Raw genomic sequence first — 17690 nt, 5'->3', positions numbered from 1 at the left:
GTATCATAAATAACATTTTAGTGGAACACAGCTGTGCCTATTCATTTATATACTATCCATGACTGCTTCACAAGAGCAGACTTCAGCAGCTGCCTCAGGTATTTACTATCTAACCCTTAAGCTTTTACAGTGTGCTGACCTCTGCTCTAAAATTATTCTAATCACTAAGGAAATGTGAATTTAAATAAATCTGTATTTATGTATTTTTGACATCCCAGACTGTCTACTTTGAGAACATGACATATGTAGCGTACTATTTACTCAATAATTCAACCACGAAGTCAGTTTTTTTCTCTTATCTGATTCCAAACAAGAGTATCAAACTAAAATTTAGCGTCAAAAAGGGTTGTTTTCAGAACAATCAAGATGTCATCAAACAAAAGCCAAATACACCCTAATTACCTGTCTTCCCCAGAAACTGCAAAGCCCAGTAGTAAGGAAGATTTTTTTTTTTAATTAACTAACTGGCCTTGAGTTCCTAAAGAGATATATAGAATGGTGGTATTCAAGAATACAACAGAGGAGCAAACAGTGTGGTGTCAAAGACGCTGATATTTTAGCAGAGCATAGAGTTCTCAATTCCTTAAAACTAAGCAAAATAAGCCAAATGACAGGAATGGGCAGCTGCTGTAAAATGCTCAGAGCAGGAGGGACACCTTCATGCATGCCGAAATCCAGAGACCAGAAGTTAGTAGGTCACTAAAACTGGAAAGTGACCAGTGTCCAATACTTTCCTCCTGTTTCAGCAACTACAGATTGAGTTACCTAAGGAAACAAAACAAAAAATCATGTCTCTTTGCAGTACTAGATTCAGGTACTGTTTCTCCATGTCATACAGTTTAATGTCGCAGGATTTTTCTTCCCATTTCTTGGCAGTATTCACAAGCTCTACCTGACTACCCTCAACTCCCAAATTTACCTTCTGTGCGGAAAAATACGTCCCATGTAGGCCTGTTTAGGTGCCACGCAGCAGAGAAGACTCTAACAGAAAGTAATTATCTAAGGACGCTGACATACTCCCAGTTAAAGCAAGCTGGGAAGGTAATACAGTGAGGTATTAATAAAGAGAAACAGTCATAAAGTTTTCTACTTTACCTTCGTTAAAAAAATTAAGACGCAAACTGGAACAACATGTGAGAATCTGAGATCGGATCTCACTACATTGGAAGGTGAGTTGTTCACAACGTAAAACACTTTCTTGCAAGTAAAGTCTAATTATATGTAATATGCTTGTTTCTGAGGTACCTCAGAAAAGCTAGTAACAATAAAACAAACAAAAACCCATAGAATCACAGAATCAGAAGACACTTTAAACATCCTGCTCAATTCCTTTATTTTACAGATAGCACCGTTGCGGTGAAGAGAAAGTTGAGTCACTTGTGAAGGGGCACAGTGGTATATAAAAGCAAAGCGAGGAAGAAAGCCAAATCTAGACTTTCAAAGCCGCACGCTTTTCACATTGAAACCAACTCTACTTACGAAACTATTTTCATGTATTTGTGTCTCAGCATAGCTTAACGTCACCAGTGTGTATCAAAAACAGTACTAAATAGCATTAAAAACAGTTGCATCTGATTTTGTTAGTTGGTGATGGTTTACTCCCGAGGTCCCCAGCCCCCAGCTGTGGGTGCCGTCCACGGCAGTGGGGCCAGCATCACCACCTGAGCTCCACCGCCTGTCACATCAGCTGCAGCTTTAGATTCTCACAGGAGAACTTCGCACTTGTGAGACTGTGTGCTCCTTGTGAGAATCTAACTAATGCCTGATGAAACCACCGCCCCACACCCTGTCCGTGGAAAAACGGTCTTCCACAAAACTGGTCCCTAGGGCCAAAAACGTTGGGGACCACTGGTTTACACGGTAAAATGGCAAACAGGCTGAACATGAAACCAGCTGTACCCCAGAAGGCCTAAGGTATAGACTCTGTCTCAGCCACTATGAAATCTCAGAGTAATAGTTTCATCACCCAAGGACAAAAAGAATTTTTCCATTAGAAACTGTACTCCTTTGTCCTAAATACTGCTACTAAAATACAATGTGTTCCAAGTTGACTCAAAAGGGTAACAGTGTGGATGAATTTGATAAATAAAAGATGATTATAGCAAATTAAAAGTTTACTGAGTTGGCTTGGCTATGCTGAAAACTTCTTCCAAAGATGCTCCCAGCTGTCACCCCTCTTTTTGAGTCCACAGAAGCTTTTAAGTTGCTACATTCACTTTAGATTTTGCATTTTACTTTTCACTCCCAGATCCCATGTTTCCAGAGAGAGCCACACAATTAACTAATTTAAGCCCCGCCCCACCCTACCCCCACTTTTTTATTTTTTGAGACAGAATCACTCGTCACCCAGCCTGGAGTGCAATGGCACAATATCAGCTCACTGTATCCTCCATCTCCTGGGTTCAAGCAATTCTCCTGCCTCAGCCTCCCAAGTAGCTGTGATTACAGGTACCCACCACCACACCCAGCTAATTTTTGTATTTTTAGTAGAGAAAGGGTTTCCCCCATGTTGACCAGGCTGGTCTCGAACTCCTGGGCTCGTGATCCACCAGCCTCGGCCTCCCAAAGTGCTGGGATTACAGGCGTGGGCCACCTCGCCCAGCTGCCCCACCCTTTTTCTCAGCTTTTGCAGAGTGCTTGTCATCTTTATTTCCTCACTCCTCAAGTAATGCTGGCCCTGGCTTCTACGTATTTCAGTAAATTCTTCCTTTATTTTCTATATAGATCTCCGTAAACATCATTCTTAGAGCCATCTCAGGATGTGATTGTCCCTAATTACCTTGTTATTGCTTCTATCTCCCGTTGCTCTTTTTCCATTTTTCACACAGTTTTCCTAGAAGCCTGCTTAGATCTTTGCAATTCTGGCTCACACTTCTATTAAGCTGGTACTAAGCAACAGAACCACACTGCTTCAAGACTGGTTTATAACCAAAACATGTATCATTACCTTTTACAGATTCAAGGAATAATAAGTCAACTGACCTATCCCATGCCCCATATTTAATTAATGGCAAGACCAAGATTTAACAGAGTACAGAGTAATTCTTCACTAAGAATTCATCTTATGTAGTGTTCTATCAACCCTTGTTTCAAAAATAATTTAGAGGCGCGTAAGAATAATTAAAACTAATGCACACTACAAATAAGAGCAAAAATAAATGAAAGCAGGAAATGTCACTAGCACAAAAAAAAAACACGTTACAATCTTAAACCTTTCCAAAGACATATAAATCACCAATAAGCACAAACACATGAAGAAATGCTCAACATCATTACACATTAGGGAAAGACAAGTTAAAACCACCAAGAGAACAAAGCAAAAAAAAAGAAACCACCAAGAGGGCCAGGCATGGTGGCTCACACCTGTAAATCCTAGCACTTTGGGAGACTGAGGTAGGCAGATCACTTGAGGTCGGGAGTTCAAGACCAACCTGACCAACATGGAGAAACCCTGTTTTTACCAGAAATATAAAATTAACCAGGCGTGGTGATGCATGCCTGTAATCCCAGCTACTTGGGAGGCTGAGACAGGAGATTCACTTGAACCTGGAAGGCAGAGGTTGCAGTGAGCCAAGATCGCACCATTGCACTCCAGCCTGGGCAACAAGAGCAAACTCCCTCCCAAAAAAAAAAAAAGAAAGAAAAAGTGCACAGTATCACTAATCATTAGGAAAATACAAATCAAAACCATAATCAAGCATCAGTCCACACCCATCAGGATGGTTTTTTTGTTTTTGTTGTTTTGAGTCTCGCTCTGTCGCCCAGGCTATAGTACAACGGTGCGATCTTGGCTCACTGCAACCTCTGCCTCGCAGGTTCAAGAGATTCTCCTGCCTCAGTCCCCCAGGTAGCCGGGACTACAGGAGCATGCGCCACCATGACCGGACAATTTTTGTATTTTAGTAGAGATGGGGTCTCACCATGTTGGCCAGACTGATCTCAAACTCCTGACTTCATGATCTGCCCACTTGGAACCATCCACTAGGATGGTTATGATTTAAAAAACAAAAAGCATAGAAAACAGGCTTTGGTGGTGATTCGGAAAACTGGAACCTTGGTACACTGCTGGTGAAAACGTAAAGTGGTGCAGTACTATGAAAAATAGTATGACGGTCCCTCAAAAAAATAAAATTAAAGTTACCATATGATCTACAAATACCACTTCTAAATATACACCCAAAAGAACTGAAATCAGGGTCTCAACGATATTTGTATACCCATGTTCACAGCACCATTATTCACAATAGCTTTAAGGGGGATGTAACCCAAATGTCCATCGATGGATGAATGTATAAACAATATGCAGTCTATACATACAATAGAATATTATTCAGCCTTAAAAACGGCCAGGCACTGTGGTTCACTCCTGTAATTCCAATTCTTTGGGAGACCGATACAGGAGATCACTGGAAGCCAAGAGTTCGAGACCAACCTGGGCAACATGGCAAGACTCCATCTCTATAAAAAAATAAAATAAAAATTAGCCAGGTAGCTGTAGTCCCAGCAACCTGGGTGGCTGAGCAGGAGGAAGGCCAAAGCCCAGGAGCCTGAGGCTGCAGTGAGCTATGCTTGTGCCCCCAGCCTGGGCAACAGAGCTAGACCTGTCTTTTAAAAAAAAAAAAAAAGGAAAGAGGGCTGGGCACGGTGGCTCATGTTCATAATCCCAGAACACTGGGAAGCCAAGGCGTGCAGATCATGAGGTCAGGAGTTTGAGACCTGCCTGACCAACATGGTGAAGCTCCATCTCTACTAAAAATACAAAAGTTAGCTGGGCGTGGTGGCGCACGCTGAGGCAGGAGAACTGCTTGAACCAGGAAGGCAGAGGTTGCAGTGAGCCGAGATGGTGCCACTGCACTTAAGCCTGGGTGACAGAGTAAGACTCCATCTGGAAGAAAAAAAAGGAAAAAATGAAGGAAATGCCGACACATGCTACAACACAGATGAACCTTTGAAAGCCAGTCCCCCAAAGACACATACCGTCATGATATTACTTTCATAAGGCATCTAGAATAGTCACGTTCATAAACAAGGTAAGGCTGTTCCCAGCAGCAAGGAGGGTTTGTTGAACGGGTGCAGAACTGCAGTTTTTGAAAGAAAAGGCATTCTGGAAATTGGCTGCCCAACTATGCAACCAAACTGAACTGTCCACTAAAAAGTGGCCAAGACAGTAAAATGTATGTGTATTTTACCACAACTCAAATTCTGAAGTAAAACATTAAAAATCAAAAATAACAAGTGTTGGTGAGGATACAGACAAACTGGAACCCTCATGCTCAGGGAATGTAAAATCTACAGCCACACTGGAAAACAATATGGCTGTTTCTCAAAAGAGAAAACAGTTACCATTTGATCCAACAATCCCGAGCATATACTCAAAAGAATTAAAGGAAGGATTGAGGTGTTTCTTCACCAATGTTCACAAAAGCATTATTTAAAACAGCCAAAAAGTAAAAATAACCCAAGTGTGTTCATTAACAAATGAAGAGATAAACAATACAACGGAATATTATACTGCCACAAAAAGTGTAATTCTGGTCCAGCCCGGTGGCTCACATCTGTAATCCTGGCACTCTGGGAGGCCAAGGAGGGCGGATCACCTGAGGTCAGGAGTTCAAGACCAGCCTGGCCAACATGGTGAAACTCTGTCTCTACTGAAATACAAAACTTAGCCAGGCATAATGTCAGGTGCCTATAATCCCAGCTACTCAGGAGGCTGAGACAGGAGAATCACTTGAACCGGGGAGACAGTGGTTGCGGTGAGCCAAGATCACACCAGTGCACTCCAGCCTGGGCAGCTGAGAGAGACTCTGTCTTCAAAAAAAAAAGAAAAAGAAAAAGTTAAATTCTGATGCATACTCCACATACTATGAACTCTGAAAATATGCTAAGTAAAATGAGCCAGACAAAAAATGATGAATACTCAGATTCCACTTATATGAGGTAACTAGAGTAGGCAAATCTTAGAGACAGAGTGGAATCAAGGATCTCAGAGGTTGAGGAGAAAGGGAATGAGGAGTTACTGTTTAAAGGGCATAGGGTATACATTTTTCTGTTTGAGATAACAAAAACATTCTAGAAATAGATAATGGTGAAGACTGCACAATACTGTGAATGTACTGAATACCACTGAACTGTACACTGAAAAAGCTAAAATGGTAAAATTTATGTTTTGTATATTTTTACCACACACGAGTAAGTCCAGCTTTCTCACAGCAAATGAAAACAATTAAGAAAAATAACAAGTAAATAAATCTTTAATTCAAAGACTCTCAGTCACACCGAGGAAAAAAAATTAGCAAGACTGCATAACAGTTCCTGTTCCTAACAAGTAACACATTTTCTATCTTAAATCTGAAATCCATATAAAAAGGACAATGAGGCTGAGAGCGGTGGCTCACGCCTGTAATCCCAGCACTTTGGGAGGCAGAGGTGGGCAGACCACAAGGTCAGGAGTTTGAGACCAGCCTGGCCAACATGGTGAGACCCCCATCTCTACTAAAAACACAAAAATTAGCTGGGTGTGGTGGCATACACCTGTAATCCCAGATACTGGGAAGGCTGAAGCACAAGAATCACTTGAACCCAGGAGGCGAAGGTTGCAGAGAGCCAAAATCGCACCACTGCACGCTAGCCTGGGAGACAGGGTGAAACTGTGTCTCAAAAAAATAAAGTGCTCAAGTAAAAAGATAACACATGATTCTATACCCAGTGAATATATCCTTCAAAAACGAAGGGGAAAACAAAGACTCTACCAGACAAACTATAGTTGACAGAATTCCTCACCAAAAGACCTGAAGAGAAGTGTTGAAGTTCTTCAGCAGAAAGAAACAGCAGTGGAAAAGTGCGATCTTCCCAAAGGCATGTGGAGTGCCAGAACTAGCAAATACGCATGCACCTAGCAAAGGCTTTTCATTTCAAAAATTCCTCTAAATGGTAATTATCTGATTAAAGCACAAATAATAGCCAGTGTTTATAGCATATACATGACTAAAATGTACAGCAAAATGGTACAAAAAAGGGAGAAATAGATGTATACTTTTATAAAAATTCCAACACTATATGTGAAAAGGTATGATTTTACGTGAACACAGACTGTAGAAAGCATGCAGTAAGTGAGCTGCAGTATAGACACGAAAATAACCGAAGAGGTATGGCCAATAAGCCAACAGTGGAAATACTATGGAGTGCTAAAAACTACTAAATAAAGAAAACGAAAAAAGAGAACAGATAAGACAAACAGAAATAATACGGTGTAAATTCAACCACATTAATAATTATGTTAAGTGCAAATTACCTAAATCCCATTATCAGCCTGGATTTAAAAACAAAAATCCAACTATATCCTGTTTAAAAGAATCCTATGGCCAGGCGCAGTGGCTCACGCCTGTAGTCCTAGCACTCCGGGAGGCTGAGGTGGGTGGATCACCTGAGTTCAGGAGTTCAAGACCAGTCTGGCCATCAGAGTGAAATCCCATCTTTAAAAAAATAAATAAATAAAAGAATCCTATGTTAATTATGAAAACAGATGAAAAATAAAAGAGGGAAAAATATAGATATCATAATAAAATTAGGCATAAGAAAAGTGTATTCTGGTTATTAATACATTAATATCAAACAAGGTACTCTAGGACAAGGACTAAGGAACATTTCTTAATGATAAAGTGGTTAATCCATCAAGATAACATAAAAATTCTAAATGTGTGTACCTAACACCTTAATTGGCAATCTGTGATCTGAAAATTGACAGAACTCTTTTTTAGGAGACAGAGTTTCTTAAAATCAAAGTTTCTGGCCAGGTGCTGGGATTACAGGCGCCCACCACCACACCTAGCTATTTTTTTGGATTTTTAGTAGAGACGGGGTTTCACTATATTGGCCAGGCTGGTCTCCTGATCTCAGGTGATCCACCCGCCTCAGCCTCCCAGAGTGCTGGGATTACAGGCATGAGCCACCGCACTAAGCAGATTCCTGGAATTTTATTGTTTAGCCTGAAATTTATGTTTATCTCAGGTTGCATTTCTTATCTTTTTTGTTTTTTGTTTTTTTGTTTTAAGACAGAGTTTTACTCTACCGCCCAGGCTGGAAGGCAGTGGCTCGATTTCAGCTCACCGCAACCTCTGCCTCCCCAGTTCAAGCGATCCTCCTGCCTCAGCCTCCCAAGAAACTGGGACTACAGGCATAAGCCACCTTGCCCAGCTGACATAACTTTTTAAAAGTTAAGAGATTAACACCCTTATCTCTGTAAATAATAAAATTAAAAATTAACAACACAGAAGATAGAACAACACTTGACAAATTGGACTCATATTTACAGAAACCACAGAATGAAAACAATACAAAATCTTTAAGTGCAAATAAAACATTAACAAAAGAGATCACAGGCAGAGTATAAAACAGATACAAATCTAAAAGATTTAAATCACAGAATATTTTCTCTGGCCCTAAAGAAAAGTCCCATACAAAGTCACCAAATAATTGAAATTAGAGAAACATACTCCTAAAATAAACAAAGGCTCAAAGAAGATTTTTAATTTATTAATTTTTAGTTCTGTACGTTATAAGACTGACACAGGCCTCACTCGCCTGAACTGAAGGTGTAAACAGTGTAAGTGTGCCCCTCTGGGCGAGGCACAGTGCCTCACACCTGTAATCCCAACACTTGGGAGGCTAAGGCAAGAGAACTGCTTGAACCATAAGGTCAAAGCTGGAGTGAGCTGTGACTGTGCCACTGTACTCCAGCCTGAGTGACAGCGTGAGACCCTATATCAAGAAACAAAAAAAGAAAACATTCCTCTCTGGAGGCTCCTGAAAGAGCCTCATCTCTTTTGACCTTTCTAGACTCTAGAGGAGCCAGGATTCCATTGGCTCAGGGCCTCTTCCTCCATCTTCCAAGCCACCAAATGTGTTTCTGTGACCATTCTTCAGCAGTGATTGGTCCTATCCTCCCTCTCACCACAGATTTTAAGGATCTGTATGATTAGATTAGACTTTGCTGGCATGATTCAGTATATGGTACTATAAAATTCTGAACTTAATACAAGGAAGTAGTATATTTATTCAATTCAGAGCACTCTTGGTTAGAGGTGACCTTGTTTGTTTAAATGAGGGTTACCCTACCATTACTGTCTGCATCAAGGCGCTTAACTTAACCACATGTGTGAAATCCCTTTTGCCATGGAAGGCTAAATATCCACAGGTTCCAGGAATTAAGAGTATGGATGTCTTAAAGGGATCTTTATTTTCCCTACCACAAAATGGAATGAAATGTCATATGAAATTTCTGAAAAAGCAAAACTAATCTGTAGCGTTATGTTACAAAGCAAATCAGTGGTTTCCTGGGATGGGGGTGGAAAAGGGGACTGGCTGCAATTGGGAACAAGAGAACTTTTCCAGTTTAAAACATCTGGCCCACCACGGTGGTTCACGCCTGTAATCCCTGCACTTTGGGAGGCCAATGCGGGAGGATCAAGAGGTCAGGAGTTCAAGACCAGCCTGGTCAACATGGTAAAACCCCGTCTCTACTAAAAATACAAAAATTAGCTGGGCATGATGGCGTGTGCCTGTAATCCCAGCTACTCAGGAGGCTGAGGCAGGAGAACCGCTTGAACTGGGACCCGGGAGGCAGAGGTTGCAGTGAGCTGAGATCATGCCACTGCACTCCAGCCTGGGCTACAGAGAGACTCTGTCTCCCAAAAAAAAAAAAAAAAAAGAATCTGGAGATGTTAAGAAAAAATGTTAAAGAAAAAAATATATATTTGTCTTCAATTGCACAGGTATGTACATTTGTATATTATTCAAATATACTTCAAATGCATGTTATATGTAAAGTATAGCTCAAAGAAGTTTAAAGATCATAAATACTATCCTTGCAAGTATTTTATTTCACTTGTTTCCCCTCCACCCGCGAGGCTACTAGATTTGCTCACAGTTTTCCAACCTACCTATTTCATGTATCTTAAGGTCTCACCATGGCAGTTTACAACAAAACAATCTATATGATAGAAAAATAAAAAGCATTTAACACCGAAGAACTGAGCACTTTTTATAACACTTCTTAAATACATAATCTGCTGCAAATTCCACTGTAAATATGAGATTATTATTTATTTATTTTGAGACAGAGTCTTGCTCTGTCACCCAGGCTAGAGTGCTGTGGCACGATCTCGACTCACTGCAACCTCAGCCTCCTGGGTTCAAGCCATTCTCCTGCCTCAGCCTCCCGAGTGGCTGGGATTACAGGGGCGCACCATCATGCCCAGCTAATTTTTGTATTTTTAGTAGAGGCGGGGTTTCACCGAGTTGGCCAGGCTGGTCTTCAACTCCTGACCTCGTGATCTGCCTCCCAAAGTGCTGGGATTACAGACATGAGCCACTGCGCCCAGCCTATATAGATAGGAATTTAAAAGAAGGCTACAACTGACAGAGGAGCCATTCATCCCTATGGTATATTCCTAGGTTTCATATTATATATTAGACCCTGAAAATCCCGTTGCTATGGTGTTGCTCCCAGGAGACAATTCAGAAGCAATAACTAGGAGGAGCTAAGACGCTGACAGCCCTGCATATAGATATGGTGAGAAAATCATCTGTGGTGCTTCAGGGACTCTGGCTGAACACCACTAGATTTAAGAAAATTGGACAACTACTAACAGCCCTGAGGTTATACAAACCCAAGAAATCAACCTACCCTCCCCCACACCTCAAGTAATACTAAAGAGATATCATTCTTCTACAAAAGATAAATATCAAGACCAGAAACATCCATCCTAGGGAGAGCACATTAAACTACTAAGCCCACTAAATGGACATACTTCCCCACCGCAAAAACTAAGCATGATCTCTACAATACAACACGATCTCTAAAATCATTAGCACACAAAAAGCCTCAATGCAGAGATACCTATTTAAAGTTTTAATTCTCCTAAAATGTTAGAAGAACAAGAATTTTTTTTATTTTTAATTCCTGTAGTGGCAAAGATGGTTTTTACTTATGTGGCACTCGGGTGGATTTTCTCAATGCAGGGGAAGAAAAAAAAAAAAAGAAATCAGTTTCTACCATAGGTTGAAAAGGCTGAGGCTGATTTTCCTGCTGCTGAGGAAAGTAAATAGCTCAATTCCAATAACGAATGAAGTAGCTACTTGAAATTATATCAATTCCCTAACGCTAAAAAAAGATTACCTTAAAAGTGTTAAGTAAATTACCATGTATAGCACAACTGGAGTACATATTTTATAAAATAAGGGCCCTCTATTTTAAAATCAAGCACATGCAATGATGTTGTGAGAAATCTATGATTTATTTAAAAGAAATACTATACAAAAGTCAATATATATAATTTATACACATATAAATGACAAGCTTGATCAAAGTAACTACTTGAAAAACCAAGACGAAAAATTCTCATCACATTTTCAGCAGCATGAGTTTTTATCTCCATTCTCTCTTCTTTCTTCAAATAAGCGCTAAATTTATAGCACCGCTTTCAAGCACTAAAGATATGTCAGTCGGCAACGATCAGGTGGGAACAGACAAAAAAGTCATCCAAGTAAATGATTATAATCAGTGCTAAGTTTTATGAAGTACTAGCTTCTACAAGAAAAAGAAAGTCCTCTCTAAGCAAGTCATGTCCCTGCTGCCACCTGCTGCACAGGGCTTACCAAAGATGATGGCCACAGCTTCCAAGCGAAGCAATGCTGGCCCCTGAGTTTCAAGACAATAGTTTTGCTTCTTCATTAGGATGCTACCTTTTGTTTTTTGCAGTAAAATTTAGGATGTCTATTTGTTCAAAACTTTTTAAAGCTTTATTAGTAGATCAAGGTCGCTGATATCACCACATTAATGCATTCAACCTCATCATAGTTTAATTTAACTTAATATAAAGTAGCAGTTAATAGCAAGACTAGAGCCGGGCACGGTGGCTCACGCCTGTAATCCCAGCACTTTGGGAGGCTGAAGCGGGTGGATCATGAGGTCAGGAGTTCAATACCAGCCTGACCAACATGGTGAAACCCCGTCTCTACTAAAAATACAAAAATTAGCTGGGTGTGGCAGCACATGCCTGTAATCCCAGCTACTCCAGAGGCTGAGGCAGGAGAATAGCTTGAAACCAGGAGGCGGAAGTTGCAGTGAGCTGAGATTGCACCACTGCATTCGACAGAGTGAGACTCTGTCTCAAAAAAATAAAAATAAATAAAAGGATGGATGGAAGCAGCAAACCACACTGCCATGTATGTACCTATGCAACAATCCTGCATGTTCTGCACATGTACTCCAGAACATAAAGTGCAATTAATATATATATAAATGCTAAAACAAAGCCAGTTAATTAATATATATGTAAGCGCTAAAGCAAAGCCAGTTAATGTACACAAACACACCTAGGTTTGTTGTATTTGTTTTGGAAATCTGGTAAATGCTGAACACTGTAAATTTCCATTTGTTATAGTCTAATTTGTTTTCCTGTTTTTCTGACTGTTTTGCCTATTATCTTAGACAACCCCTGTGCCAGTCCTTGATTCCTTACTTCTCCATGTGTTTCTTTTAGCTAGTCTACATGCCCCTTAGGTTCTCTTTTCCCCAAAACCCTGACTAGCAGTCAGCAGATTATTTCCCACACACATCTCACATTGTTATTTACCTTCTGCCAGTTAGGTTAATTCCATTTTTCAATGAATAACATGCAAGTAAAAGATTCTGAACTCAGCACTAAGAATGTCAAACCCTGCATAAAAGGCAATAATTGGCCAGGCGTGACGGCTCACACCTGGAATCCTAGCACTTTGAGAGACTGAGGCAGGTGGATCACCTGAGGTCAAGAGTTCAAGACCAGCCTGGCCAACATGGTAAAACCCTGTCTCTACTAAAAACACAAAAATTAGCTGGGCTTGGTGGCGCATGCCTGTAATCCTAGCTACTCGGGAGGCTGAGAAAGGAGAATTGCTTGAACCCAGGATGTGGAGATTGGTGAGCCAATACTGTGCCACTGCACTCCAGCCTGTGTGATGGGAGCAAGACTCCACGTCCAAGAAAAAAAAAAAAAAGGCAGTAATTATAAAATGACCATCAGCAGCAGACTGATTCCCCAAAGCAGCATTGATGAGCACATGAATGTTTAGAAGGCAGTAAATAATTAAGCTACATACTTGGTAGGGTTTTTTTCCTTCTCTGAGCAAAGTTTTATACACACGCAAACAGAGTAACGAATGTGTGCACATCATACACATGCACCACATAACAACAGTTCAGTCAACAGACCACATATTCAATAGTCCCGATTATACCATATTTTTACTGTACCTCTTCTATGTTTAGATACACAATTACTTGCCATTGTGTTACAATTGCCTACAGTATTCATAACAGTAACATGCTGTATACAGATTTGCAGAGCAATAGACTATTCTATATAGCACAGGTGTGTAGTGGACTACAGCATCTGAGTTTGTGAAACACATTCTATAATGTTCAAGCAATGACAACTTCTCAGAAAGTACTCATGAAGTGACACATGAATGTCACACACATACACCCCTATACACCTTCAAACACACAAACTACAGTTACTAAGTAGGACAAATACTATGATTTCCTTAAGCAAGGGCAGTTATTCTTCAAACGGATCATTACTCTGACCTTCACACTGTACTAACTGTAAGACACACAATCTGAAATCAGAATTCATCTTAAAATTAGTGTTGGCCAAGTATCACGTCATATTTGGAATTGCTTGTAAATATGCAACCAGCATCAACATTTGCAGAACAGAGGTTAGAAACGTCGGAGGAAAACTCTGAAACAATCAGTAGTGGGCTCATCTTTTAACCTCTGAACACCAATTAACTAATAACGGGAAGAGGTACAGGAGCTAGAGAATCAGGACAGTCTACCAAAATTCCTAAAACTACAGTAAAAAATACAGGCTGGTTCTACAATTCACAAAATTGGCTCAAGAGCACAGCACCAATGGCTCTTAGTTTTTTTCTGAACTCTTTGAAGAAAGCACACCCTCCGCCCCCAACACTCTTCACGATACAGAAGTCAAAGAAGAAACACACTCTTAAGGCAAAGTAATTCAGGGGAGTTCTAAAAGTGAAAAATGTGGGAGGATACTTTCACCAATTTATTTCATTTATATTTTCCCTCTCATAGATGGTAGAAGAGTAGAATATAAGCCAAAAAAAGTATGTCTAAAAGCATAAGATAAATATTCTAAGTTTGTTTTTGAAATGGAGTCTCACCCTGTCACCCAGGCTGGAGTGCACTAGTGTGATCTCGGTTCACTGCAACCTCCACCTTCTGGGTTCCAGCGATTCTCATGCCTCAGCCTCCCGAGCAGCTGGGACTGCAGGCATGCGCCACCACACCCGGCTAATTTTTGTATTACTAGTAGAGATGGGATTTCACCATGTTGGCCAGGCTAGTCTTGAACTCCCAGCCTCAAGTGATCTGCCCGCCCCCACCTTCCAAATGCTGGGATTAGAGGCGTGAGCCACCGCACTCAGCCTAGTATCTTAATCAAGATTTTTCCTGTTTTATGCAGGTACACAAAATAACAAAACCTCCTATGTTTGATGGCACGTTATATTAAAATATTGTAACTGCAAAACGGAGAAGGCCTTTCAAAAAGTATACTACCAGAATCATAGACAATTTTAGGTTGGAAACAGTGGCTCTCGCCTGTAATCCCAGCACTTTGGGAGGCCAAGGCAAGCGGATCACCTGAGGTCAAGACCAGGCTGGCCAACATGGTAAAACCTCATCTCACAAAAAAAAAAACAATAATAATAATACAAAAATTAGCCGAGCACAATGGTGGGTGCCTGTAATCCCAGCTACTGGGGAGGCCAAGGCAGCAGGATTTGCTTGAACCTGGGAGGCAGAGGCTGCAGTGAGTCTAGATCATGCCGGTGCACTCCAGCCTGGCAACAGAGTGAGGCTGTCTCAAAAAAAAAAAATTATTCTAAGACCCATCACTCAGTTAAGAATCATGTATCAACAATAAGCACATGCAAAGATTCTCAACATCATTTGTCATAGAAAATTCAAATTATAACCGCAATGAGATACCACACATTCCCATCCAAATAGCTGAAACTAAAAAGGAACAAATCAAATACTAATTGTTGGCAAAGATATAGAGCGACTAGAAATCACAAACATTGCTAGTGAAAGTGCAGACTGGTACAACCCTTTTGAGGAATGATTATGGCAATTTCTAAAGTGAAACATCTATCTATATCCTATTATCAATTCCACTTCTAACACACCAAAAAGATGTTAAATACTTTAGAATATTCACAGCAGTTTAATTCAGAATAGCACAATGTTGAAAAATACACATCTGTTCAAAGAGTAAAATAGATAGTAACAGTATTACATTCATGTATATGTATCAATGAGAAAGAAACTGCTGCTTGATACAATAAATGATGAAGCACAGATTTACAGGACTGGTCTCTAGGTGAACTAAGGTGAACATGGTGGCGACCTTTGGTGGGCACGACATTGACCGGGAGAAAGGACAAGGGCGCCTGCAGGAAGGCATGGCGTGTTCCATATCTCCATCTTGTTCATAGTTACATGGGTGCATAACATGTTTTAACTTAAAAATATCATAGGCACAACTAATTTATGGTAACAGAAATGAGAAAATCTATTGCCTAAGATGGAGAGAATAGAAAACTGAATTCAAATGGGGCCTGAGGAAATTTCCTGAGTGATGGAAATGTTCTAAATCTCGAGTGGGATAGGTTACATGGTCAGACAAGGCAGTTAAAACTCATCAAAACAGTACACTTAACATCTGCTCATTTTATTGAAAAGTAAATTATACCTCAACTAAAAGAAAGTTTATAGAGTTATACATCTCAAAGTATGTACTCTACCTTACGTAAATTACAGTACAATTAAAAAATGGAAGAGCCCAAAACAGTCTGCTAAGAAATAACTCAAATATATATAAAAATATGCTCAATCTTATTCAAAATAAAAAAAAAAATTGGGAAAAAAATAACAAAAAAAAGAAATTAGAAAGACACTAAAGTAATATCTTCACTAGGAGATTAGCAAAGAGCAAAATATTTGGTAACACTATGTTGGCAAGAATGTGGGCAGAGACACACTGAGAGCAGGAATGGAAACTGGTTACAGCCTCTGTGAGGTCAGTCTGGCAGTCACTACCCTCATTACTTACAATGCACATATCCTTTGACCTAGCAATTCCAATCATTTATCATACAGATATCCTTTTATGCACAGGGAATGATACATGTACCAAGGTTATTCACTCAACAGACTGAGTGAATCTGAATATCCATCAGTGAAGAGACCAGTTAAACTATGGAGTACCCATACAGTAAAATGCCTTGTAGCCATTTAAAAGAAAAAAAGAAAGAAAGCTCTTTGTATAGATGTGAGATGTGAAATACAGAAGGTAAAAAGAGCAAAATACATCAAAGTGACTAGTACCTATTATTTGTGTTTAAAACAATACGAGAGAGGGTGTAAAGTATACACTTCGTTACTTTTATGTATATGAAGTATCTGTAAGGGTACAAAGAAAACTAATGACCGTGGCTGGCTCCAGGAAAATAACTTGGTGGTCAGGGGTAGGGGAGAAAATAGTTATGAGTTTTGAACAATGTGAATATATCACCTAGTCAACAAATCTTCTCTGAAGCAGTTACCAGCTTCAATTCCTGTGTATCACTTTCTATACATACTTGCAGAAATATGCAAAATGTATCCATTGTTTGTTATTACAATTAAACAGTAAAAAACCCAACACTTTTTGCCAAAGCACAAAAATATTTATCTTTACTCACCTCACACATATCCCCAATACATTCCTGAAAAGGAAATAATTTTCTTCAACCAGAGAATTCTTAGCAACAAATCAACAATAAAGAAGGCCGAGCAGATTATATGCCCTCCTTAACAGCAATCTTACACATGCATACACTCAGCAACATACCGTAGAACAACATAACATTTCAAAATTCTTGTTCCAGGGCTGAGGAAAATAGATTATTGTGGCTTGGTTAGGGCTGACTTGACATTAAAAACTGTTTCGGAAAAAATAAAAAAATAAAAACTGTTTCGGTTTAAAACCACCACAATGTTTGCTATCGAAGTATTCTTTCCTCCAAGGACCTTCAAATGGCCCCTAAATTGTTAAAACCTGAATGGCTTAATTTACACATCACTCCCTATTTTTACTTTTAACTTTTGAAGAAAAAAATTGAAAAAGATACAAATAAATGGAAAGATATCTCATGTTCGTGAACTGAAAGAATACTGTTAAAATGTTCATACTCCCCAAAGTGATCAGCAGTCGATGAAATCCCTATCAAAATTTCAGTGACATTTTTCACATCTTCTGGAGCTGGGCTAAACAGACATTATGAACTAGAAGACTCTGGTATCCCTATAAATTTTAAATACTCTACAGCATTGTAGGAAAAAATATATACTTACTTTAAAATATTGTAAAATATATTTTCATGTTTGTTGAAGATTTTTTTTTTGTGGTGGGGTAGAGAGTTTCACTCTGTTGCCAGGCTGGAGTGCAGTGGTGCGATCTCGGCTCATTGCAACCTCCACCACCTGGGTTCAAGCGATCCTCCTGCCCCAGCCTTCCAAGTAGCTGGGACTACAGGCATGCACCAGCACGTCTGGCGAATTTTTAGAT

At 39.8% G+C, this 17690-nt stretch overlaps 1 protein-coding gene across 50 annotated transcripts in view; it reads right to left on the bottom strand.

The window, feature by feature from the left end:
* TBL1XR1 (TBL1X/Y related 1) overlaps positions 1–17690 on the bottom strand; it is a 192563-nt gene that overhangs the window by 142579 nt on the left and 32294 nt on the right. For 10 of the 50 annotated variants that reach the window (XM_078353784.1, XM_078353813.1, XM_078353785.1 and 7 more), the window contains one exon: positions 16825–16848. The exons of the other annotated variants lie outside the window; for them this stretch is intronic. The gene's annotated coding sequence lies outside the window, so the exon portion shown is untranslated. The remainder of the gene's footprint in view (positions 1–16824; positions 16849–17690) is intronic. 50 annotated transcript variants of the gene reach the window in all.

The sequence above is a fragment of the Callithrix jacchus genome, chromosome 17, assembly GCF_049354715.1.
Source record: "Callithrix jacchus isolate 240 chromosome 17, calJac240_pri, whole genome shotgun sequence".
In the NCBI taxonomy this organism is placed as follows: Eukaryota; Metazoa; Chordata; class Mammalia; order Primates; family Cebidae; genus Callithrix; species Callithrix jacchus.
Note: the sequence above shows the minus strand (reverse complement) of the source record. Positions and strands in the feature narration are given on the sequence as shown.